Source organism: Phyllobates terribilis, unplaced genomic scaffold (assembly GCF_046119375.1).
Source record: "Phyllobates terribilis strain yellow unplaced genomic scaffold, ASM4611937v1 Scaffold_4__5_contigs__length_816908805, whole genome shotgun sequence".
In the NCBI taxonomy this organism is placed as follows: Eukaryota; Metazoa; Chordata; class Amphibia; order Anura; family Dendrobatidae; genus Phyllobates; species Phyllobates terribilis.
This window is the reverse complement of record NW_027362764.1, coordinates 683,700,519-683,727,977: the sequence shown is the minus strand read 5'-3', so window position 1 is coordinate 683,727,977 and position 27,459 is coordinate 683,700,519. Positions and strand designations below refer to the sequence as shown.

The window sequence follows — 27,459 nt, the reverse complement described above, 5'->3', positions numbered from 1 at the left end:
ATCGATTAACATTCCAAATGAATTTCCATAATTAACCATTTAACAGAGACCGACTGGGAATGCCAGGCGCTGTAGGCTTTTGCTTTTTCCTTCCTTCCACCAGCAGGGGGCACTCTCTTCTATGCCTTTTTTCCATTCCCTTTCACAAGTGCACACATTCATTCTCTTTTCTTTTTTTCATTTGCTTTCTCTCTTGCGCTATTTCATCTCTGCAAAATACCAGCATCCTTCTGATCACCGTGGGCCTCCAGAATTGTTGCTTATTTACTTTTAATGCTAGGCTCCTTTTCACCAGGACCAGCGTCTCCCGCATGGCGGGAGGCAACCACCGGTAAACCCAAGCAGAAGACCTTTGCAGGCAACATGACCCTCCCCCCTGAAGAGCAGCTCAAAGTCACTGGCAACCATCTCACCCTCTTCCTTCATTCACCCCTGGACGTCTCGCTCCGCCCCCAAGTTACGGGTCCAGCTTGCTCTTTCTGTCACATTACCGCGATGAAGGGTTTAGCCTGCAGGAGACCCTGCGCCGAGCCATTTTTGAAGACACCTGATGCGGCGGGTGAATCACTGCTAAACAAACCACACCTGTAGGGATGGCACAGACTTTGCATGGACCCTTCGGAGCCCGCCCCGTCACGGCCAGATTGCTCGCCACCAAGCGATCCTGAGAAAAGCTGGCCGGGCGATGGATCAAGCAGCTTCTACTGGCCATACCACCTAGGATACGCCCGATCTCATATGATCTCGGAAGCAAAGCAGGGCTGGGCTTGGACAGTACTTGGATGGGAGACCTCCTGGGAACACCGGGTGCTGTAGACCATTTTGATGACGTTTCTACCTACTGCCCAGCTCGGCTAGCATGGAACGGCGCCTTACCAGACACCGACCTTAAGTAACTTAGATGATGGAAGCCCCAAGGCCTCTGAGCCAGTTGGCAGCTAAGTACGCTACCCCGCTGCCTTCACGCAGGCCTGACACCGAGCTCCTTGCCATGGCTAGGAGTGCTTATTGACTCCGCAGCTCGCCGTGTGGAAATGATGGCGTTAAAAGCACCCGGGGCCGTGAAGGGGCCAGGCTTTCAGCAGGTGCCCAGGGAAGGTTTTGGATGCCGGCCGCCTAGCAAGGGCCAGCAGAAGTAACATGTTTCTCTGCAAAGAATCTTTTGTAACCAAGCCAGACGGCTGACAAAGAGCTAACCTCAGTGCAAGGAAGGTGCGGAAGGAATTAGGGAGGGGGGGGTGATTCCTGCTAGGGCCCTGAAATCATAAAACAGGCAGGAGAGTCTGACGCATGGTGACAGAGAGGTTGTAGAGGCAAATAGGGGGTGTTGTCACGTGCGAGCACGTGTGCATGCTGGCCTGTGTGTGAGAGTGCGCTTCCTAGGTGTGGCGCGCTGCAGACAGTCAAAGGGATTGTTCCCTTTCATTAAAAGTTAATCCCCGGCTGCAGGCTATTAGAAAGCAACTAACCGCGCTCTACTCACCCTACCCGGGTCTACCGGTGAGTCTCGCCTCTGCTCCCGGCCTGTGGCATTGGCCGTGAAGCTGACGTTCCGTCTACAGCGCTGCAGCCGATCAGTGAGCTCAGCGGCTCTGAGTAAGGCGTTGTGTCTACAAGACCTTTTAAGGAAGCCAGCAAAAAAATTGAAGAGAAGGGAAAGCACAAAAGGACCTGGTCTTGCTGAGCACTGGAAAGGGCAGCCGGCAGCCAGACGTCAAAGTAGAAAAGCAGCAAGTGAGAGGCATGTCTCTGCCTACGGCCACACGACCCTGAACACGCCCGATCTCATCTGATCTTGGAAGCTTAGCAGGGTTGGGCCTGGTTAGTACTTGGATGGGAGACCGCCTGGGAATACCAGGTGCTGTAGGCTTTTGCTTTTTCTTTCCTTCCACCAGCAGGGGGCACTCTCTTCTATGCCTTTTTTCCATTCCCTTTCACAAGTGCACACATTCATTCTCTTTTCTTTTTTTCATTTGCTTTCTCTCTTGCGCTATTTCATCTCTGCAAAATACCAGAATCCTTCTGATCACCGTGGGCCTCCAGCATTGTTGCTTCTTTACTTTTAATACTAGGACCAGCGTCTCCCGCGTGGCTGGAGGCAACCACCGGTAACCTCAAGCAGAAGACCTTTGCAGGCAACACGACCCTCCCCCCTGAAGAGCAGCTCAAAGTCACTGGCAACCATCTCACCCTCTTCCTTCATTCAAACCTGGACGTCTCGCTCCGCCCCCAAGTTACGGGTCCAGCTTGCTTTTTCTGTCACATTACCGCGATGAAGGGTTTAGCCTGCAGGAGACCCTGCGCCGAGACATTTTTGAAGACACCTGATGCGGCGGGTGAATCACTGCTAACCAAACCACACTTGTAGGGACGGCACAGCCTTTGCATGGACCCTTCAGAGCCCGCCCCGTCACGGCCAGATTGCTCGCCACCAAGCGATCCTGAGAAAGGCTGGCCGGGCGATGGATCGAGCAGCGTCTACTGGCCATACCACCTTGGATACGCCCGATCTTGCCTGATCTCAGAAGCAAAGCAGCGCTGGGCTCAGACAGTACTTGGATGGGAGATCTCCTGGGAACACCGGGTGCTGTAGACCATTTTGATGACGTTTTTCCCTACTGCCCAGCTCGGCTAGCATGAAACGGCGCCTTGCCGGACACCGACCTTAAGTAACTTAGATGATGGAAGCCCCAAGGCCTCTGAGCCAGTTGGCAGCTAAGTACGCTACCCCGCTGCCTTCACGCAGGCCTGACACCGAGCTCCTTGCCATGGCTAGGAGTGCTTATTGACTCCGCAGCTCGCCGTGTGGAAATGATGGCGTTAAAAGCACCCGGGGCCGTGAAGGGGCCAGGCTTTCAGCAGGTGCCCAGGGAAGGTTTTGGATGCCGGCCGCCTAGCAAGGGCCAGCAGAAGTAACATGTTTCTCTGCAAAGAATCTTTTGTAACCAAGCCAGAGGGCTGACAAAGAGCTAACCTCAGTGCAAGGAAGGTGAGGAAGGAATTAGGGAGGGGGGGGTGATTCCTGCTAGGGCCCTGAAATCATAAAACAGGCAGGAGAGTCTGACGCATGGTGACAGAGAGGTTGTAGAGGCAAATAGGGGGTGTTGTCACGTGCGAGCACGTGTGCATGCTGGCTTGTGTGTGAGAGTGCGCTTCCTAGGTGTGGCGCGCTGCAGACAGTCAAAGGGATTGTTCCCTTTCATTAAAAGTTAATCCCCGGCTGCAGGCTATTAGAAAGCAACTAACCGCGCTCTACTCACCCTACCCGGGTCTACCGGTGAGTCTCGCCTCTGCTCCCGGCCTGTGGCATTGGCCGTGAAGCTGACGTTCCGTCTACAGCGCTGCAGCCGATCAGTGAGCTCAGCGGCTCTGAGTAAGGCGTTGTGTCTACAAGACCTTTTAAGGAAGCCAGCAAAAAAATTGAAGAGAAGGGAAAGCACAAAAGGACCTGGTCTTGCTGAGCACTGGAAAGGGCAGCCGGCAGCCAGACGTCAAAGTAGAAAAGCAGCAAGTGAGAGGCATGTCTCTGCCTACGGCCACACGACCCTGAACACGCCCGATCTCATCTGATCTTGGAAGCTTAGCAGGGTTGGGCCTGGTTAGTACTTGGATGGGAGACCGCCTGGGAATACCAGGTGCTGTAGGCTTTTGCTTTTTCTTTCCTTCCACCAGCAGGGGGCACTCTCTTCTATGCCTTTTTTCCATTCCCTTTCACAAGTGCACACATTCATTCTCTTTTCTTTTTTTCATTTGCTTTCTCTCTTGCGCTATTTCATCTCTGCAAAATACCAGAATCCTTCTGATCACCGTGGGCCTCCAGCATTGTTGCTTCTTTACTTTTAATACTAGGACCAGCGTCTCCCGCGTGGCTGGAGGCAACCACCGGTAACCCCAAGCAGAAGACCTTTGCAGGCAACACGACCCTCCCCCCTGAAGAGCAGCTCAAAGTCACTGGCAACCATCTCACCCTCTTCCTTCATTCAAACCTGGACGTCTCGCTCCGCCCCCAAGTTACGGGTCCAGCTTGCTCTTTCTGTCACATTACCGCGATGAAGGGTTTAGCCTGCAGGAGACCCTGCGCCGAGACATTTTTGAAGACACCTGATGCGGCGGGTGAATCACTGCTAACCAAACCACACTTGTAGGGACGGCACAGCCTTTGCATGGACCCTTCAGAGCCCGCCCCGTCACGGCCAGATTGCTCGCCACCAAGCGATCCTGAGAAAGGCTGGCCGGGCGATGGATCGAGCAGCGTCTACTGGCCATACCACCTTGGATACGCCCGATCTTGCCTGATCTCAGAAGCAAAGCAGCGCTGGGCTCAGACAGTACTTGGATGGGAGATCTCCTGGGAACACCGGGTGCTGTAGACCATTTTGATGACGTTTTGCCCTACTGCCCAGCTCGGCTAGCATGGAACGGCGCCTTGCCGGACACCGACCTTAAGTAACTTAGATGATGGAAGCCCCAAGGCCTCTGAGCCAGTTGGCAGCTAAGTACGCTACCCCGCTGCCTTCACGCAGGCCTGACACCGAGCTCCTTGCCATGGCTAGGAGTGCTTATTGACTCCGCAGCTCGCCGTGTGGAAATGATGGCGTTAAAAGCACCCGGGGCCGTGAAGGGGCCAGGCTTTCAGCAGGTGCCCAGGGAAGGTTTTGGATGCCGGCCGCCTAGCGAGGGCCAGCAAAAGTTACATGTTTCTCTGCAAAGAAACTTGTGTAACCAAGCCAGACAGCTGACAAAGAGCTAACCTCAGTGCAAGGAAGGCAAGGAAGGAATTGGGGAGGGGGGGGGTGATTCCTGCTAGGGCCCTTAAATCATAAAACAGGCAGGAGAGTCTGACGCTTGGTGACGGAGAGGTTGTAAGGGCAGATAGGGGGTGTTGTCACGTGCGAGCACGTGTGCATGCTGGCTTGTGTGTGAGACTGCGCTTCCTAGGTGTGGCGTGCTGCAGACAGTCAAAGGGATTGTTCCATTTCATTAAAAGTTAGTCCCCGGTTGCAGGCTATTAGAAAGCAACTAAGCGCGCTCTACTCACCCTACCCTGGTCTACCGGTGAGTCTCGCCTCTGCTCCCGGCCTGTGGCATTGGCCGTGAAGCCGACGGTCCGTCGACAGCGCTGCAGCCGATCAGTGAGCTCAGCGGCTCTGAGTGGGGCGTTGAGTCTACAAGACCTTTTAAGGAAGCCAGCAAAAAAATTGAAGAAAAGGGAAAGCACAAAAGGACCTGGTCTTGCTGAGCACTGGAAAGGGCAGAGGGCAGCCAGACGTCAAAATAGAAAAGCAGCAAGTGAGAGGCTTGTTTACGCCTACGGCCACACCACATTGAACACGCCCGATATTGTCTGATCTTGGAATCTAAGCAGGGTTGGGCCTGGTTAGTACTTGGATGGGGGACCGCCTGGGAATACAAGGTGCTGTAGGCTTTTGCTTTTTCCTTCCTTCCACCAGCAGGGGGCACTCGCTTCTATGCCTTTTTTCCATTCCCTTTCACAAGTGCACACATTCATTCTCTTTTCTTTTTATCATTTGCTTTCTCTCTTGCGCTATTTCATCTCTGCAAAATACCAGCATCCTTCTGATCACCGTGGGCCTCCAGCATTGTTGCTTCTTTACTTTTAATACTAGGCTCCTTTTCACCAGGACAAGCGTCTCCCGCGTGGCTGGAGGCAACCACCGGTAACCCCAAGCAGAAGACCTTTGCAGGCAACACGACCCTCCCCCCTGAAGAGCAGCTCAAAGTCACTGGCAACCATCTCACCCTCTTCCTTCATTCACCCCTGGACGTCTCGCTCCGCCCCCAAGTTACGGGTCCAGCTTGCTCTTTCTGTCACATTACCGTGATGAAGGGTTTAGCCTGCAGGAGACCCTGCGCCGAGACATTTTTGAAGACACCTGATGCGGCGGGTGAATCACTGCTAAACAAACCACACTTGTAGGGACGGCACAGACTTTGCATGGAGCCTTCGGAGCCCGCCCCGTTACGGCCAGATTGCTCGCCACCAAGCGATCCTGAGAAAGGCTGGCCGGGCGATGGATCGAGCAGCGTCTACTCGCCATACCACCTTGGATATGCCCGATCTCGTCTGATCTCGGGAGCAAAGCAGGGCTGGGCTCAGACAGTACTTGGATGGGAGACCTCCTGGGAACACCGGGTGCTGTAGACCATTTTGATGACGTTTTGCCCTACTGCCCAGCTCGGCTAGCATGGAACGGCGCCTTGCCGGACACCGACCTTAAGTAACTTAGATGATGGAAGCCCCAAGGCCTCTGAGCCAGTTGGCAGCTAAGTACGCTACCCCGCCGCCTTCACGCAGGCCTGACACCGAGCTCCTTGTCACGGCTAGGAGTGCTTATTGACTCCGCAGCTCGCCGTGTGGAAATGATGGCGTTAAAAGCACCCGGGGCCGTGAAGGGGCCAGGCTTTCAGCAGGTGCCCAGGGAAGGTTTTGGATGCCGGCCGCCTAGCGAGTGCCAGCAGAAGTAACATGTATCTCTGCAAAGAAGCTTGTGTAACCAAGCCAGACGGCTGCCAAAGAGCTAACCTCAGTGCAAGGAAGGCAAGGAAGGTGCGGAAGGAATTGGGGAGGGGGAGGGGTGATTCCTGATAGGGCCCTGAAATCATAAAACAGGCAGGAGAGTCTGACGCATGGTGACGGAGAGGTTGTAGGGGCAGATAGGGGGTGTTGTCACGTGCGATCACGTGTGCATGCTGGCTTGTGTGTGAGAGTGCGCTTCCTAGGTGTGGCGCGCTGCAGACAGTCAAAGGGATTGTTCCCTTTCATTAAAAGTTAATCCCCGGCTGCAGCCTATTAGAAAGCATCTAACCGCGCTCTACTCACCCTACCGGTGAGTCTCGCCTCTGCTCCCGGCCTGTGGCATTGGCCGTGAAGCTGACGTTCCGTCGACAGCGCTGCAGCCGATCAGTGAGCTCAGCGGCTCTGAGTGGGGCGTTGTGTCTACAAGACCTTTTAAGGAAGCCAGCAAAAAAATTGAAGAGAAGGGAAAGCACAAAAGGACCTGGTCTTGCTGAGCACTGCAAAGGGCAGCCGGCAGCCAGACGTCAAAGTAGAAAAGCAGCAAGTGAGAAGCTTGTCTTTGCTTACGGCCACCCTGAACACGTCCGATCTCATCTGATCTAGGAAGCTAAGCAGGGTCAGGCCTGGTTAGTACTTGGATGGGAGACTGTAAAATAATGCGCTTCCTGTATTATTTTTTTCTACTGAGGACTTCTCAAAGTATCAATATCACGATATTCTTATAAAAAAATGTTTCTATTTATTCTTGGATTGTTCATTAAAAAGAATCAGATTGCAGCAGGTACATACCATAATTAGTTATAAAGTAATTGTCCATTTGTCCATAATTAGCTTAATTGTTGAGATTCACCCATCTTTCCTTGGATCCTGGCTGGTAAATCATGTCTTTGTCCAGCATGTGTCCAGGCCTACATGTCATTTGCTTCTCAGCATGAAGATTCTGTGTCTTGTGGGGTGGGCACAGCAAGAGAGCCCCCCCTTTCTGTACCATGGGCTTTTATAGCCAGTCGTATGGACACCTGTTCTACATATGGTAGTGAACCAAAAATACACACACAAATAGCGCATGTCAACTAGACACGATGGCTGAGGCATAGAACTCAGAAAAATGATTATCGATTAACATTCCAAATGAATTTCCATAATTAACCATTTAACATTTCCCCCTTTTTTGAGAATAAAAGGACTTTAACTGAAATTTCTCAAAAGAAGATACATTCATCAATCATTTTTTCTTTCCTTCTTCCTTGGCAATATCATTAAATTTCCATAATAATAATAGTAATAATAGTATCAATATCGGATTATTGTTATATAATAATGTGAATTCATGTTATGGTAAGCCGTGACTAATATTCATTTAATATGTATAATTATACTTCCCTATATCTAAATTGAAGCAATCGCGGGTTCAATCGTCATCATCTGATGTCATCGGGTCGTCGTCTCGTCTTCTTCTTGGTTCTTTTGTAACACAGTCTTTAGATGAAAACTCCTTTGAAATAAATTACAGCATGTAGATATTGTACAGTCCATAATTGTGTTCATTATTGTTCAGTCCATAAACTGTACTCTTTATTAGAATGATCATGTATGTCAGTTGATAAGAAAACAGAGTCCATGGATGAAATGTAGCTTTAATATCTGTGCAGTGTCACCTGGACTTACGTTGGATCGTCTTTGGAATCTTCCGTGTGTCCTCACTGGTCTCGTGTCACTTTTGGAACAGATGTGACGTCTTTGGTCAGTAAAGCAAGGGTTAACTTGACACTTTCCTGCTTTATATAGCACCATAACCAGTACTCAGTCCTTTATATACAGGACACATATGCCAGGTATTACCTGTTCACCAGCTTTCATTGAAGCGTTGTAGGTGATAAGAAACCACTGGAACGTGATGAAACTTGAACACAACACAGTACATATAGGATCATCGTCCTCTGTCGTCCTGGTGATCAGTGGTGTGAATTGTATTGTATGTAATGGACACAGTCTATTATAACACTTTATTAAGATAGAATTCATAATTGCGATGTCTTGATTGAAGTCTTCATTCCCTAATCTGATACCAAATCTGGCAGTTTTTCCTAACCTATAATATCACAGCGTACCATAGCAATCAGTAATATCCATCTAATTATTATCAAAATATTAAAATAAATTATGTTTGGAATAATAAACAATAATAGATAATTATTCATTATCAATCAAGTTCTCCATATGATAGAACATTTTTATGTCATAGGTGTAATTACCTTTTCCAACCCATAGGTGTCAGTGTATTTTGAAAAAACAAGTTTTTATATCTTTATTAAACCAATAATATCAAAGAATGCATACTCCTGAACCAAAATGAATAAATATATGAATGTATGAATGAATGAATGAATGAATAAATGAATGAATGAATTGTTGTGTTTACTCAGAAAATGTAAACATTTTTTTCTTTAGCAATATATATTTAATGGAGCAATACTCTTGTATTAGACATTACTTTATTAAATATGAATGTGTTTTCTCAATTGAGATATTGAACTCAAATAAAATCAAATGAGAATTAAAAAATGAAAAAATAGAAAAATAAGAAGTATAAAGTAAGAATAAAATTTTAAAAATGAAAAATAAAATTAAGAGTAAAAATAAGAATAAAAATAAAAATAAGGCCTTTAAATTTTAATGACAAATGCAGAGTAATTATATTCTCCATAAAAAATACCCTTATATCTCCATTATCTGGATGATTTCATATTTGTCATAACCTTGTACCACCAAAAAATATTAAATTATGCAACTTTGCATGTAATACCCTTCTTAATTATACCATAGTACCTTATTATTATTTCTTCTTTATTAAAATGTGTGGAAAATAAGTATTGATCAAAAGTGATTATGTAATCAGGATCAAAAACACATTTTCTCCCTTAATACCAAAAATATTATTTTATAAAATGTATGTATATATCAGAACCAAATTAAAAATAATTATTCTTCTAGAAATATTGTGCATAAATTTCATATCGATGAGTAGCATAGATTTGACTAAAGAGAGGTGTGTACCTATTTAGGTAACCATTAAAAATAATATTATAGTTATTCAAGAATATTATCATGTGGAAAATTATTCTAAATATAAATTTGCTTTGTAAACCATTTTGATGTGTGGTTGCCCTTATCCACTATTAGTTAAATCAAGAAATAATAATTATTAAAGAAATATAGAAATATATACATGTAGATACAGTGCCTACAAGTAGTATTCAACCCCCTGCAGATTTAGCTGGCTTGATAAGATGCAAATAAGTTAGAGCCTTCAAACTGCAAACGAGAGTAGGTTTTGTGAACAGAAGCATAAATCTTACAAACCAAAAAGTTATGTTGCTCAGTTGAATTTTATTAAATTTTAAACATAAAAGTGTGGGTCAATTATTATTCAACCTCTATGTTTAATATTTTGTGGAATAACCCTTGTTTGCAATTACAGCTAATAATCGTCTTTTATAAGACCTGATCAGGCCGGCACAGGTCTGTGGAGTTATCTTGGCCCACTCCTCCATGCAGATCTTCTCCAAGTTATCTAGGTTCTTTGGGTGTCTCATGTGGACTTTATTCTTGAACTCCTTCCACAAGTTTTCAATTGGGTTAAGGTCAGGAGACTGACTAGGCCACTCTAACACCTTGACTTTTTCCCTCTTGAACCAGGCCTTGGTTTTCTTGGCTGTGTGCTTTGGGTCGTTGTCTTGTTGGAAGATGAAATTATGATCCATCTTAAGATCCTTGATGGAGGAGCGGAGGTTCTTGGCCAAAATCTCCAGGTAGGCCGTGCTATCCATCTTCCCATGGATGCGGACCAGATGGCCAGGCCCCTTGGCAGAGAAACAGCCCCACAGCATGATGCTGCCACCACCATGCTTGACTGTAGGGATGGTATTCTTGGGGTCGTATGCAGTGCCATCCAGTCTCCAAACGTCACGTGTGTGGTTGGCACCAAAGATCTCGATCTTGGTCTCATCAGACCATAGAACCTTGAACCAGTCTGTCTCAGAGTCCTCCAAGTGATCATGAGCAAACTGTAGACGAGCCTTGACATGACGCTTTGAAAGTAAAGGTACCTTACGGGCTCGTCTGGAACGGAGACCATTGCGGTGGAGTACGTTACTTATGGTATTGACTGAAACCAATGTCCCCACTGCCATGAGATCTTCCCGGAGCTCCTTCCTTGTTGTCCTTGGGTTAGCCTTGACTCTTCGGACAATCCTGGCCTCGGCACGGGAGGACACTTTCAAAGGCTGTCCAGGCCGTGGAAGGCTAACAGTAGTTCCATAAGCCTTCCACTTACGGATGATGCTCCCAACAGTGGAGACAGGTAGGCCCAACTCCTTGGAAAGGGTTTTGTACCCCTTGCCAGCCTTGTGACCCTCCACGATCTTGTCTCTGATGGCCTTGGAATGCTTTTTTGTCTTTCCCATGTTGACCATGTCTGAGTGCTGTTCACAAGTTTGGGGAGGGTCTTAAATAGTGAGAAAAGGCTGGCAAAATAGATCTTTAATCCACACATGTGAAGCTCATTATTCTTGGTGCCTGAACTACTTCTTAATACTTTAGGGGGAACAAACAGAATTCTTGTGGTTTGAGAGGTTGAATAATAAATGACACTCTGAATTAACTTTTAACGTTTTAAAAAAACAAAAGAACAAAAAAAAAGTTGCTGCAGTGCATTTCCCACTTCCAGGCTGATCTACAGTACAAATGTCACAATGCCAAGTTAATTCCGCATGTGACAACCACCTAAATCTGCAGGGGGTTGAATACTACTTGTAGGCACTGTAATACCTAATTATGTATTATAATTTCCTCAGAATTAAATATATTTTTGTACCTTCACATAAAGAAACATTTTTTTTTTCAAACATACAAACATACGAGGCCTCTGTCATATCAATCACACTTAGCAGCTGCTGATTTACTCATCTGTCACCTTCACTCTGACATTCACAGATCTGTTCAACTCAAACATTCCACATATGAAGTTTTAGATATATATATATATTTAACCCAAAATTGTTGTATCCCAATTTATTAATGCGCATTGCCATATCAATTGAATATCTTTATATTTATATACTGGATTTTGGCTGTTGGAGCTGAAAAGAGGACATCGGTAAACCAGGGGAGGAGTCCTGAGGAGATAATTTGCATATTCCCACTGCATTTTGGGGTAAGTGAAGAGTCTCCGCGAGCTCAAAGAACACTGGATTTTGGCTGTTGGAGCTGAAAAGAGGACATCGGTAAACCAGGGGAGGAGTCCTGAGGAGATAATTTGCATATTCCCACTGCATTTTGGGGTAAGTGAAGAGTCTCCGCAAGCTCAAAGAACACTGGATTTTGGCTGTTGGAGCTGAAAAGAGGACATCGGTAAAGCTTTTTTTTTAAGCTTTTTTAACTGTTTTCAGAACATTAACAATAAGAACATGGAAGAGTCCAGGAGCTATTTGGTGAGCTGCATATCCTGCTACATGTTCACAGACTTGACAGTGGAAAAGCCAAACTTCACATGCCAGAAATGCAAGCTTGTGTCCCTGTTGGAGGAAAAGTTGCGAAATCTAGAAGAGAGGTTAACTACCTTGAAAATCATTAAGGAAGGTGAAGAGTTCTTAGACAGAGCAGAATTATCTCTTCATGATTCAGAAAGAGAAGAAATTCGAACTGCACCTGACGAAACAGAGGAATGGAAGCATGTGACCCACAGAAGCAGGAGGATCGAGAGGCAGTCAGCACAGATACTGCTCAGGAACCAGTACCAGGCTCTCACGCAGGAGAACCATGAAAAAATACAGCAAAATAAGACTTTGCCAGCAATGAATAACCTTGTAAGCCATCAGAATCCTCCTGGATGGAAAAAGAAGAATGTTGTGAAGAAAAAACGGAGAGTGGTGGTCATGGGGGATTCCCTGTTAAGAGGAACAGAGGCCGCTATCTGCAGACCAGACATAACCTCAAGAGAAATGTGCTGTCTTCCAGGAGCAAAAATTAACGATGTGTCTGACAGGATATCAAGATTCTTCAGACCTACAGATCACTACCCATTCCTGCTACTACATGTGTGGGACAAATGACACGGCAAGAAAGGACCTGGAAACCATCTGCAGTGACTTTGAAGACTTAGGCAAGAAAGTGAAAGAATTGGGAGCGCAGGTGGTCTTCTCATCCATCCTCCCAGTGGATGGCCATGGAACAATGAGGTGGAATAAGATTCTACAGGTGAACAACTGGCTACGTCGATGGTGCCGTCAAAAAGGATTTGGATTTCTGGATCACGGAATGAATTACCTATACGATGGACTACTTGCTAGAGATGGGGTGCACCTTCCGAAGACTGGAAAACATGTATTTGGAAGTCGCCTTGCTACACTCATCAGAAGAGCTTTAAACTAGAACAATGTGGGAAGGGAAGCAAAAGGCCAGAAAAAGCCATACAGCTGACAAATACTATTGAGATCTCTGCTACTGGAAGTGGAAAGGAAGAACAAAGACAAAACAATTTAAATAATAAAAATATGGGAGGAAGAGAAACCAATCACAAACTAAAATGTTTTTATACAAATGCACAAAGCATGCGCAACAAACAAGGAGAATTGGAACTACTAACGCAGGAAAAGGAATATGATGTCATTGGAATCACTGAAACTTGGTGGGACGATACACATGATTGGAATAAAAGGCTAAAAGGATACAACTTATTTGCAAGAAACAGACTTGATAAACGAGGAGGAGGTGTTGCATTGTATGTTAGAAAAGCATATATCTGCACAGAGATTGAAGCTTCAGAGACTGGGAGTTCTGTGGAAACTGTTTGGGTAAGAATACAAGGAGAGAACAACGGAAAGGACACCATTCTAGGCATTTACTACAGGCCACCTGGGCAAGCTGAAGATATGGATGAACTCTTTATGTATCAAATGACCAAGTTCTCCTAAAAATATGACGTAGTGGTCATGGGAGATTTCAACTATCCAGACATTTGTTGGGAATCTCTGTCAAGTAAAACTAACAGGTCAAGCAAATTCTTATCCTCTCTTGCTGACAACTTTATCTTGTAGGGGAGAAAACAAGTGGATCTGCTACTTTGGATCTAATCCTTATAAACAGGGAGGAAATGGTTGAGGAGGTAAAGGTGGCTGGGACCCTAGGAGGCAGCGATCATGCTATTATAGAATTTTGGATAACTAGAGGAGGAAGACATGTGAAGACTCAAACTTCAAGGTTAGATTTTAGAAAGGCAGATTTTAAGAGACTCAGAAAGAGAATAGGAGGGATCCAATGGCTGGATGTCCTTAAGGACAAAAATGTCCAGGAAGGATGGGAAATTTTTAAAAATGAGATTCTCAAAGCACAATCGTTAACAATCCCGAAAAGTAGGAAGAATGGGAAGCATTTAAGGAAACCAGGATGGATGAACACAGAACTTAAACACATGCTAAAAAGAAAGAAAGAAATGTTTATTAAATGGAAAGAGGGAGGCATATCTAAAGAAGATTATAATGCAGTCTGCAGATCCAGCAGGGCACGTATCAGGTTAGCTAAAGCTGACAATGAGTTAAGGCTTGCAAGAGATGTCAAAAGCAATAAAAAAGGATTTTGGGGGTATGTCAAAAGTAAAAGAAAAGTCAAAGATGCTATAGGATTTTTACAGGATGAAAATGGAGAAATGGTAAGAGAGGATGTTGAGAAGGCCGAACGTTTTAATTCTTATTTTGCATCTGTTTTCTCTCAGAAAGAAAATGTAACATCAACTGATCTCCACTGTCCTTTTAAAGGAATAGAGGAATCCAAGTTATCTGTAAACAGAAAGATTGTGAGGGAATATTTAGCTAACATAAATGAGTTCAAGTCTCCAGGTCCAGATGAATTACACCCCAGAGTACTGAAGGAGATCGTAGAAGAAATTTTAGAACCACTCTCCATAATCTTTGAAAATTCTTGGAGAACAGGAGAAGTCCCAGAAGACTGGAGAAGAGCAAATGTTGTTCCTATCTTCAAAAAGGGGAAGAAGGTGGACCCAGGGAACTATAGGCCGGTGAGTCTGACTTCTATACCAGGAAAGATCTTTGAACAAATTATTAAACAACATGTATGTAAGTACATGGATAAGAATGAAGTGATTAACCAGAGTCAGCATGGGTTTGTAACTAACAAGTCATGTCAGACTAACTTAATTTCCTTCTATGACAGAATCACTGACTGGGTGGATCAGGGAAATGCTGTAGATATAGTATATCTTGACTTCAGCAAAGCATTTGACAAAGTATCTCACACCATCCTTATTGAAAAAATGACCAAGTATGCAATGGACCAGGCAACTGTTAGGTGGATTCATAACTGGCTTAGTGATCGGACTCAAAGGGTGGTTGTAAATGGCTTCACATCCAGCTGGATGAATGTCTCAAGTGGGGTACCACAGGGCTCCGTCCTGGGACCTGTATTGTTCAACATCTTTATCAATGATTTAGATGAAGGAATTGAGGGTAAACTGATTAAATTTGCTGATGACACAAAGCTAGGAGGGATAGCTAATACTAGAGAAGAGAGAGAGAGGATTCAAAAAGACCTAAATAAACTGGAGCAGTGGGCAGCAACCAACAGAATGGTTTTTAACAGGGAAAAATGCAAAGTACTACATCTGGGCAATAAAAAATGAAAAAAGCATATACAGAATGGGAGGAATAGAGCTAAGCAACAGTACATGTGAAAAAGACTTAGGTATACTAATAGATCATAGACTGAACATGAGTCAACAGTGTGATGCAGCAGCAAAAAAGGCAAATACAATTCTGGGATGTATTAACAGAAGCATACAGTCTAGATCACGTGAAGTCATTATCGGTCTTTACTCCTCTTTGGTCAGACCTCATCTGGAATAATGTGTACAGTTTTGGGCACCACATTTTAAAAAAGACATAGACAAACTGGAGCAAGTTCAGAGAAGAGCGACCAGAATGGTGACTGGTCTGCAAACCATGTCCTATGAGGAACGGTTGCAGGATTTGGGAATGTTTAGCTTGCAGAAAAGAAGACTGAGAGGAGACTTAATAGCTGTCTACAAATATGTCAAGGGCTGTCACATTGTAGAAGGATCATCTTTATTCTCATTTGCACAAGGAAAGACTAGAAGCAATGGGATGAAACTAAATGGGAGGAGACACAGATTAGATATTAGAAAAAGCTTTTTGACAGTTAGGGTGATTAATGAGTGGAACAGGCTGCCACGAGAGGTGGTGAGTTCCCCTTCAATGGATGTCTTCAAACAGAGGCTGGACAGACATCTGTCTGAGATGATCTAGTGAATCCTGCTTTGAGCAGGGGGTTGGACCAGATGACCAACAGGAGAAGTCCCAGAAGACTGGAGAAGAGCAAATGTTGTTCCTATCTTCAAAAAGGGGAAGAAGTTGGACCCAGGGAACTATAGGCCGGTGAGTCTGACTTCTATACCAGGAAAGATCTTTGAACAAATTATTAAACAACATGTATGTAAGTACATGGATAAGAATGAAGTGATTAACCAGAGTCAGCATGGGTTTGTAACTAACAAGTCATGTCAGACTAACTTAATTTCCTTCTATGACAGAATCACTGACTGGGTGGATCAGGGAAATGCTGTAGATATAGTATATCTTGACTTCAGCAAAGCATTTGACAAAGTATCTCACACCATCCTTATTGAAAAAATGACCAAGTATGCAATGGACCAGGCAACTGTTAGGTGGATTCATAACTGGCTTAGTGATCGGACTCAAAGGGTGGTTGTAAATGGCTTCACATCCAGCTGGATGAATGTCTCAAGTGGGGTACCACAGGGCTCCGTCCTGGGACCTGTATTGTTCAACATCTTTATCAATGATTTAGATGAAGGAATTGAGGGTAAACTGATTAAATTTGCTGATGACACAAAGCTAGGAGGGATAGCTAATACTAGAGAAGAGAGAGAGAGGATTCAAAAAGACCTAAATAAACTGGAGCAGTGGGCAGCAACCAACAGAATGGTTTTTAACAGGGAAAAATGCAAAGTACTACATCTGGGCAATAAAAATGAAAAAAGCATATACAGAATGGGAGGAATAGAGCTAAGCAACAGTACATGTGAAAAAGACTTAGGTATACTAATAGATCATAGACTGAACATGAGTCAACAGTGTGATGCAGCAGCAAAAAAGGCAAATACAATTCTGGGATGTATTAACAGAAGCATACAGTCTAGATCACGTGAAGTCATTATCGGTCTTTACTCCTCTTTGGTCAGACCTCATCTGGAATACTGTGTACAGTTTTGGGCACCACATTTTAAAAAAGACATAGACAAACTGGAGCAAGTTCAGAGAAGAGCGACCAGAATGGTGACTGGTCTGCAAACCATGTCCTATGAGGAACGGTTGCAGGATTTGGGAATGTTTAGCTTACAAAAAAGAAGACTGAGAGGAGACTTAATAGCTGTCTACAAATATGTCAAGGGCTGTCACATTGTAGAAGGATCATCTTTATTCTCATTTGCACAAGGAAAGACTAGAAGCAATGGGATGAAACTAAATGGGAGGAGACACAGATTAGATATTAGAAAAATCTTTTTGACAGTTAGGGTGATTAATGAGTGGAACAGGCTGCCACGAGAGGTGGTGAGTTCCCCTTCAATGGACGTCTTCAAACAGAGGCTGGACAGACATCTGTCTGAGATGATCTAGTGAATCCTGCTTTGAGCAGGGGGTTGGACCAGATGACCCAGGAGGTCCCTTCCAACTCTACCATTCTATGATTCTATGATTCTATGATTCTATGATTCTATGACCCAGGAGGTCCCTTCCAACTCTACCATTCTATGATTCTATGATTCTATTTCTTTGAATATTCCCCAAGTACATATTATATAATATGAGAGTAAGTCACTGGAATTTCAGACACTTGAAAAAACTCTTGTCTTAGATTATTTTTTCACTGGCTGCCCGGTCTTAAGTTACATCAGTTGAAAATAGAATGAATGGGATCCAATACTATTAGCTCAAAGTTCAAAGGCCACAGCTGTCACACGTCATGCTGTAAAGATACTTTAATTTGCACGAACACTTCATGCACAGAAAATATTAGCAACACAAAAGAATTAATAAGTATTACATATATATTATAGTTCAACTAGATATATTGTTATTATTTTAAAATGTTATACACATAAAATCATGCAATTTTTTCACTTCCTGTGTGAATAAAGAAATAAATCAATTTTAGAGTTCTTTGATCAAATCCTGCTTTGGAATGAAAACTCTAAGGAAATATAAGAAAATAAAATTAAATATCAAATTCATACAGAAACAGAATTATTTAAATATCTTACACATATATATTGGTTGGTTCTAATGTAATTAAAAATATTGCTACTTAAATTTATATATATGAAGTTCTAATTTATTAATTAATATATATATATATTTTATAAACATATATATAAATACAATTATACGCAATCTCTACTTAGACAAGTGTATATATATATATATATATATATATATATATATATGAACTATTAGAAACTATGTAACTACAATTTTACTGTATAAGATTATAAATAAATATTGAGACATTGTATTACATTTTGATACAACATTATAATTACAGTTTTTCCTTAGCCACTCCCTAAACCAAATCTTCTGTCTCTCTCAAATATCTCCAGGAACGCCCAATTTAGGAAAGACATTTTTCTATCCTTCAAAACCTCAGAGAACTGCCTGTTCTTCTGTCCACATTCCATGACGTCACTGTGAGTTGGTCGTCTCACCTGTCTCTGTCCATCAGTTTCAGCCATTTTCCTTTTTAGAGAATCACAGTTCTGACTGAGAATTAACTCATTCTGTGGAGAGATGGATCTTTGCACTGGCTGATATGGCTTATAACATATATGAAATCTTCTGCGTATTTGATAGAGTTCACTATGGGGATGACTCAGTCTAGGAGAGTTTGATATTGGCTTTTGGTAAGATTTTACCTTTCCTGGTTTTATAAATTTAGCTTGATTTATTTTCTTTTCACGATTCTCATGTTTTCTAACAAAATCCAGCATCTGCGCACATTCAAATAATGAATTTTTTTGTGATGCCATAACTTGGGAAACTGAATTTAGGAATTTGAATTTTTGTACAAAAGTTGTTATCATATGTTGTACTTTTCCATTTTTGATGAGAGCTTTGTACAACCGTTCAAATATGGACATGAATGTATATGTACATTCCTTCCTACCAATCCTTAGTTTCTGCAGATCTTCTAGTTTGGGAAAATCCTTTGTGACACAAAAAATCAAATATCTTAATCTGTCCGAATCATTTTCCCATCCATTAGGAGAGTCATTTTCACAGGGCATTAAATGTAAACGTCTGGACAATGTCACAGGAATCCATATTTTAAATAATTGATTCCTCTCCTCATTGGATAAATCAAACTTATCAGAGAAGCTCTCAAATGTCTCTGAATTTCTACAGGCATGGATTTTGACATCATATTTTGGCATGATTTTGTATAATTTCAGCAAATTTTTCCTCATTTTAATTTGGAGTTGAGCCTGGTAATTCCAGAATTCTCTGATATTTTTAGTGGCTCTTGTACGTCCGTTCCTCCTACGTCACTCACGTCTCCTCCCACATCACCTAGTATGTCGGTTTCTCGTATGTCAGTCATGTCTCCTCCCATGTCAGGTTTCTGTATGTCCGTCTCTTGGTCAGACCCAAGGTCACCTTCAGTTACAGACACGTGTCTTACTTCTTGTTCATTTTCCACATTACAATCAGAATCAGTATCACCGTCTGACACTTCTACACTATTTTCCTGCTTAGAAATCTCTAACACAAGACTATGAAAAAAATCTACCAAATGTAGAATATTTCTCAATTTCTGTTTGTCTCTATTTACCAATTTAGAAGTTAACTGTAAATTCTGCAATTCACATTCTTTGTATAAACTGAGCCACAAAACTTCTATGTCATCTCCTACATTAACTTTGAAATTAATATTACTTTGTTTAGCAAAAGAAGAAATTATATCCATATTTTGCTTACCTTAAGATTCCTTGGCTTCTCTTTATCAGCACGTCCTGTCTTCAGTTTGTCTGATTCTTTTCCTATGTGATTCTGTTCCTTGATAGTACCTCTTTTTCCTGTCTTTCCTCAGTCTGTAGGTCCTTTCTGCTTCTCGTGACAAACTAGTGAATTTACTGACACGTGAACAACAGCTGTTCAGCTCGTCAGGACTCACCCCTTGTTAACGGAAGAAATTCACTTACTTAATTTAAAAAACAAAAAAACAGGACTGGCTGGCTCACCATTGTAAAATAATACTCTTCCTGTATTATTTTTTTCTACTGAGGACTTCTCAAAGTATCAATATCACGATATTCTTATAAAAAAATGTATCTATTTATTCTTGGATTGTCCATTAAAAAGAATCAGATTGCAGCAGGTACATACAATAATTAGTTATAAAGTAATTGTCCATTTGTCCATAATTAGCTTAATTGTTGAGATTCACCCATCTTTCCTTGGATCCTGGCTGGTAAATCATGTCTTTGTCCAGCATGTGTCCAGACCTACATGTCATCTGCTTCTCAGCATGAAGATTCTGTGTCTTGTGGGGTGGGCAGAGCAAGAGAGCCCCCTCTTTCTGTACCATGGCCTTTTATAGCCAGTCGTATGGACACCTGTTTTACATATGGTAGTGACCCAAAAATACACACACAAATAGCGCATGTCAACTAGACACGATGGCTGAGGCATAGAACTCAGAAAAATGATTATCGATTAACATTCCAAATGAATTTCCATAATTAACCATTTAACAGAGACCGCCTGGGAATGCCAGGTGCTGTAGGCTTTTGCTTTTTCCTTCTTTGCACCAGCAGGGGGCACTCTCTTCTATGCCTTTTTTCCATTCCCTTTCACAAGTGCACACATTCATTCTCTTTTCTTTTTTTCATTTGCTTTCTCTCTTGCGCTATTTCATCTCTGCAAAATACCAGCATCCTTCTGATCACCGTGGGCCTCCAGCATTGTTGCTTATTTACTTTTAATACTAGGCTCCTTTTCACCAGGACCAGCGTCTCCCGGGTGGCTGGAGGCAACAACCGGTAACCCCAAGCAGAAGACCTTTGCAGGCAACACGACCCTCCCCCCTGAAGAGCAGCTCAAAGTCACTGGCAACCATCTCACCCTCTTCCTTCATTCACCCCTGGACGTCTCGCTCCGCCCCCAAGTTACGGGTCCAGCTTGCTCTTTCTGTCACATTACCGCAATGAAGGGTCTAGCCTGCAGGAGACCCTGCGCCGAGCCATTTTTGAAGACACCTGATGCGGCGGGTGAATCACTGCTAAACAAAACACACCTGTAGGGACGGCACAGCCTTTGCATGGACCCTTCGGAGCCCGCCCCGTCACGGCCAGATTGCTCGCCACCAAGCGATCCTGAGAAAGGCTGGCCGGGCGATGGATCGAGCAGCGTCTACTGGCCATACCACCTTGGATACGCCCGATCTCGTATGATCTCGGAAGCAAAGCAGGGCTGGGCTCAGACAGTACATGGATGGGAGACCTCCTGGGAACACCGGGTGCTGTAGACCATTTTGATAACGTTTTGCCCTACTGCCCAGCTCGGCTAGCATGGAACGGCGCCTTGCCGGACACCGACCTTAAGTAACTTAGATGATGAAAGCCCCAAGGCCTCTGAGCCAGTTGGCAGCTAAGTACGCTACTCCGCCGCCTTCACGCAGGCCTGTCGCCGAGCTCCTTGCCACGGCTAGGAGTGCTTATTGACTCCGCAGCTCGCCGTGTGGAAATGATAGCGTTAAAAGCACCCTGGGCCGTGAAGGGGCCAGGCTTTCAGCAGGTGCCCAGGGAAGGTTTTGGATGCCGGCCGCCTAGCGAGGGCCAGCAGAAGTAACATGTATCTCTGCAAAGAAGCTTGTGTAACCAAGCCAGACGGCTGCCAAAGAGCTAACCTCAGTGCAAGGAAGGCAAGGAAGGTGCGGAAGGAATTGGGGAGGGGGGGGGTGATTCCTGCTAGGGCCCTGAAATCATAAAACAGGCAGGAGAGTCTGATGCATGGTGACGGAGAGGTTGTAGGGGCAGATAGGGGGTGTTGTCACGTGCGAGCACGTGTGCATGCTGGCTTGTGTGTGAGAGTGCGCTTCCTAGGTGTGGCGCGCTGCAGACAGTCAAAGGGATTGTTCCCTTTCATTAAAAGTTAATCCCCGGCTGCAACCTATTAGAAAGCAACTAACCGCGCTCTACTCACCCTACCCGGGTCTACCGGTGAGTCTCGCCTCTGCTCCCGGCCTGTGGCATTGGCCGTGAAACTGACGTTCCGTCTACAGCGCTGCAGCCGATCAGTGAGCTCAGCGGCTCTGAGTGGGGCGTTGTGTCTACAAGACCTTTTAAGGAAGCCAGCAAAAAAATTGAAGAGAAGGACAAGCACAAAAGGACCTGGTCTTGCTGAGCACTGGAAAGGGCAGCCGGCAGCCAGACGTCAAAGTAGAAAAGCAGCAAGTGAGAGGCTTGTCTCTGCCTATGGCTACACCACCTTGAACACGCCCGATCTCATCTCATCTCGGAAGCTAAGCGGGGTCAGGCCTGGTTGGTACTTGAATGGGAGTCTGTAAAATAATACTCTTTTCCTGTGTTACTTTTTTCTACTGAGGACTTCTCAAAGTATCAATATCACGATATTCTTATAAAAAAATGTATCTATTTATTCTTGGATTGTCCATTAAAAAGAATCAGATTGCAGCAGGTACATACAATAATTAGTTATAAAGTAATTGTCCATTTGTCCATAATTAGCTTAATTGTTTAATTGTTGAGATTCACCCATCTTTCCTTGGATCCTGGCTGGTAAATCATGTCTTTGTCCAGCATGTGTCCAGGCCTACATGTCATCTGCTTCTCAGCATGAAGATTCTGTGTCTTGTGGGGTGGGCAGAGCAAGAGAGCCCCCCCTTTCTGTACCATGGGCTTTTATAGCCAGTCGTATGGACACCTGTTCTACATATGGTAGTGAACCAAAAATACACACATAAATAGCGCATGTCAACTAGACACGATGGCTGAGGCATAGAACTCAGAAAAATGATTATCGATTAACATTCCAAATGAATTTCCATAATTAACTATTTAACATTTCCCGCTTTTTTGAGAATAAAAGGACTTTAACTGAAATTTCTTAAAAGAAGATACATTCATCAATCATTTTTTCTTTCCTTCTTCCTTGGCAATATCATTAAATTTCCATAATAATAATAATAGTAATAATAGTATCAATATCGGATTATTGTTATATAATGATGTGAATTCATGTTATGGTAAGCCGTGACTAATATTCATTTAATATGTATAATTATACTTCCCTATATCTAAATTGAAGCAATCGCGGGTTCAATCGTCATCATCTGATGTCATCGGGTCGTCGTCTCGTCTTCTTCTTGGTTCTTTTATAACACAGTCTTTAGATGAAAACTCTTTTGAAATAAATTACAGCATGTAGATATTGTACAGTCCATAATTGTGTTCATTATTGTTCAGTCCATAAACTGTACTCTTTATTAGAAAGATCATGTGTGTCAGTTGATAAGAAAACAAAGTCCATGGATGAAATGTAGCTTTAATATCTGTGCAGTGTCACCTGGACTTACGTTGGATCGTCTTTGGAATCTTCCGTGTATCCGCACTGGTCTCGTGTCACTTTTGGAACAGATGTGACGTCTTTGGTCAGTAAAGCAAGGGTTAACTTGACACTTTCCTGCTTTATATAGCACCATAACCAGTACTCAGTCCTTTATATACAACACACATATGCCAGGTATTACCTGTTCACCAGCTTTCATTGAAGCGTTGCAGGTGATAAGAAACCACTGGAACGTGATGAAACTTGAACACAACACAGTACATATAGGATCATCGTCCTCTGCCGTCCTGGTGATCAGTGGTGTGAATTGTATTGTATGTAATGGACACAGTCTATTATAACACTCAGCATTCACACCTGTTACCTTCTGAGACGTCCGGATATCAGTTGCTTCTTCTTGTAACTTTTGAGAATCTCTTTGATTTATAAAAATTAAAAGTCTTTATTAAGATAGAATTCATAATTGCGATGTCTTGATTGAAGTCTTCATTCCCTAATCTGATACCAAATCTGGCAGTTTTTCCTAACCTATAATATCACAGCGTACCATAGCAATCAGTAATATCCATCTAATTATTATCAAAATATTAAAATAAATTATGTTTGGAATAATAAACAATAATAGATAATAATTCATTATCAATCAAGTTCTCCATATGATAGAACATTTTTATGTCATAGGTGTAATTACCTTTTCCAACCCATAGGTGTCAGTGTATTTTGAAAAAACAAGTTTTTATATCTTTATTAAACCAATAATATCAAAGAATGTATACTCCTGAACCAAAATGAATAAATATATGAATGTATGAATGAATGAATGAATGAATAAATGAATGAATGAATTGTTGTGTTTACTCAGAAAATGTAAACATTTTTTTCCTTAGCAATATATATTTAATGAAGCAATACTCTTGTATTAGACATTACTTTATTAAATATTAATGTGTTTTCTCAATTGAGATATTGAACTCAAATAAAATCAAATGAGAATTAAAAAATGAAAAAATAGAAAAATAAGAAGTATAAAGTAAGAATAAAATTTTAAAAATGAAAAATAAAATTAAGAGTAAAAATAAGAATAAAAATAAAAATAAGGCCTTTAAATTTTAATGACAAATGCAGAGTAATTATATTCTCCATAAAAAATACCCTTATATCTCCATTATCTGGATGATTTCATATTTGTCATAACCTTGTACCACCAAAAAATATTAAATTATGCAACTTTGCATGTAATACCCTTCTTAATTATACCATAGTACCTTATTATTATTTCTTCTTTATTAAAATGTGTGGAAAATAAGTATTGATCAAAAGTGATTATGTAATCAGGATCAAAAACACATTTTCCCCCTTAATACCAAAAATATTATTTTATAAAATTTATGTATATATCAGAACCAAATTAAAAATAATTATTCTTCTAGAAATATTGTGCATAAATTTCATATCGATGAGTAGCATAGATTTGACTAAAGAGAGGTGTGTACGTATTTAGGTAACCATTAAAAATACTATTATAGTTATTCAAGAATATTATCATGTGGAAAATTATTCTAAATATAAATTTGCTTTGTAAACCATTTTGATGTGTGGTTGCCCTTATACACTATTAGTTAAATCAAGAAATAATAATTATTAAAGAAATATAGAAATATATATATGTAGATAATACCTAATTATGTATTATAATTTCCTCAGAATTAAATATATTTTTGTACCTTCACATAAAGAAACATTTTTATTTTTTCAAACATACAAACATACGAGGCCTCTGTCACATCAATCACACTTAGCAGCTGCTGATTTACTCATCTGTCACCTTCACTCTGACATTCACAGATCTGTTCAACTCAAACATTCCACATATGAAGTTTTATATATATATATATATATATTTAACCCAAAATTGTTGTATCCCAATTTATTAATGCGCATTGCCATATCAATTGAATATCTTTATATTTCTTTGAATATTCCCCAAGTACATATTATATAATATGAGAGTAAGTCACTGGAATTTCAGACACTTGAAAAAACTCTTGTCTTAGATTCTTTTTTCACTGGCTGCCCGGTCTTAAGTTACATCAGTTGAAAATAGAATGAATGGGATCCTATACTATTAGCTCAAAGTTCAAAGGCCGCAGCTGTCACACGTCATGCTGTAAAGCTAATTTAATTTGCACGAACACTTCATGCACAGAAAATATTAGCAACACAAAAGAATTAAAAAGTATTAAATATATATTATAGTTCAACTAGATATATTGTTATTATTTTAAAATGTTATACACATAAAATCATGCAATTTTTTCACTTCCTGTGTGAATAAAGAAATAAATCCATTTTAGAGTTCTTTGATCAAATCCTGCTTTGGAATGAAAACTCTAAGGAAATATAAGAAAATAAAATTACATATCAAATTCATACAGAAACAGAATTATTTAAATATCTTATACATATATTGGTTGGCTCTAATGTAATTCAAAATATTGCTACTTAAATTTATATATATGAAGTTCTAATTTATTAATTAATATATATATATATTTTATAAACGTATATATAAATACAATTATACGCAATCTCTACTTAGACAAGTGTATATATATATATATATATATATATATATATGAACTATTAGAAACTATGTAACTACAATTTTACTGTATAAGATTATAAATAAATATTGAGACATTGTATTACATTTTGATACAACATTATAATTGCAGTTTTTCCTTAGCCACTCCCTAAACCAAATCTTCTGTCTCTCTCAAATATCCCCATTAACGCCCTATTTAGTAAAGACATTTTTCTATCCTTCAAAACCTCAGAGAACTGCCTGTTCTTCTGTCCACATTCCATGACGTCACTGTGAGTTGGTCGTCTCACCTGTCTCTGTCCATCAGTTTCAGCCATTTTCCTTTTTAGAGAATCACAGTTCTGACTGAGAATTAACTCATTCTGTGGAGAGATGGATCTTTGCACTGGCTGATATGGCTTATAACATATATGAAATCTTCTGCGTATTTGATAGAGTTCACTATGGGGATGACTCAGTCTAGGAGAGTTTGATATTGGCTTTTGGTAAGATTTTACCTTTCCTGGTTTTATAAATATAGCTTGATTTATTTTCTTTTCACGATTCTCATGTTTTCTAACAAAATCCAGCATCTGCGCACATTCAAATAATGATTTTTTTTGTGATGCCATAACTTGGGAAACTGAATTTAGGAATTTGAATTTTTGTACAAAAGTTGTTATCATATGTTGTACTTTTCCATTTTTGATGAGAGCTTTGTACAACCGTTCAAATATGGACATGAATGTATATGTACATTCCTTCCTACCAATCCTTAGTTTCTGCAGATCTTCTATGTTGGGAAAATCCTTTGTGACACAATAAATCAAATATCTTAATCTGTCCGAATCATTTTCCCATCCATTAGGAGAGTCATTTTCACAGGGCATTAAATGTAAACGTCTGGACAATGTCACAGGAATCCATATTTTAAATAATTGATTCCTCTCCTCATTGGATAAATCAAACTTATCAGAGAAGCTCTCAAATGTCTCTGAATTTCTACAGGCATGGATTTTGACATCATATTTTGGCATGATTTTGTATAATTTCAGCAAATTTTTCCTCATTTTAATTTGGAGTTGAGCCTGGGTAATTCCAAAATTCTCTGATATTTTTAGTGGCTCTTGTACGTCCGTTCCTCCTACGTCACTCACGTCTCCTCCCACATCACCTAGTATTTCGGTTTCTCGTATGTCAGTCATGTCTCCTCCCATGTCAGGTTTCTGTATGTCCGTCTCTTGGTCAGACCCAAGGTCACCTTCAGTTACAGACACGTGTCTTACTTCTTGTTCATTTTCCACATTACAGTCAGAATCAGTATCACCGTCTGACACTTCTACACTATTTTCCTGCTTAGAAATCTCTAACACAAGACTATGAAAAAAATCTACCAAATGTAGAATATTTCTCAATTTCTGTTTGTCTCTATTTACCAATTTAGAAGTTAACTGTAAATTCTGCAATTCACATTCTTTGCATAAACTGAGCCACAAAACTTCTATGTCATCTCCTACATTAAATTTAAAATTAATATTACTTTGTTTAGCAAAAGAAGAAATTATATCCATATTTTGCTTACCTTAAGATTCCTTGGCTTCTCTTTATCAGCACGTCCTGTCTTCAGTTCGTCTGATTCT

At 41.6% G+C, this 27,459-nt stretch overlaps 2 non-coding genes and 6 pseudogenes across 2 annotated transcripts; all 8 read left to right on the top strand.

Annotated features, from left to right (window-relative positions):
* The first annotated feature begins 699 nt into the window (after positions 1-699).
* On the top strand, positions 700-819 carry LOC141267700 (5S ribosomal RNA; annotated as a pseudogene).
* A 932-nt stretch (positions 820-1,751) lies between these two features.
* On the top strand, positions 1,752-1,870 carry LOC141266584 (5S ribosomal RNA). The gene has a single exon (XR_012320616.1). It is a non-coding gene; the product is annotated as a 5S ribosomal RNA (ribosomal RNA).
* Positions 1,871-2,476: 606 nt separating this feature from the next.
* Positions 2,477-2,596, top strand: LOC141270230 (5S ribosomal RNA; annotated as a pseudogene).
* Positions 2,597-3,528: 932 nt separating this feature from the next.
* On the top strand, positions 3,529-3,647 carry LOC141266583 (5S ribosomal RNA). Its single transcript, XR_012320615.1, has one exon. It is a non-coding gene; the product is annotated as a 5S ribosomal RNA (ribosomal RNA).
* Positions 3,648-4,253: 606 nt separating this feature from the next.
* Positions 4,254-4,373, top strand: LOC141270229 (5S ribosomal RNA; annotated as a pseudogene).
* A 933-nt stretch (positions 4,374-5,306) lies between these two features.
* Positions 5,307-5,425, top strand: LOC141269497 (5S ribosomal RNA; annotated as a pseudogene).
* A 621-nt stretch (positions 5,426-6,046) lies between these two features.
* On the top strand, positions 6,047-6,166 carry LOC141268968 (5S ribosomal RNA; annotated as a pseudogene).
* A 14,889-nt stretch (positions 6,167-21,055) lies between these two features.
* LOC141268284 (5S ribosomal RNA) lies at positions 21,056-21,175 on the top strand (annotated as a pseudogene).
* The last annotated feature ends 6,284 nt before the right edge of the window (positions 21,176-27,459 follow it).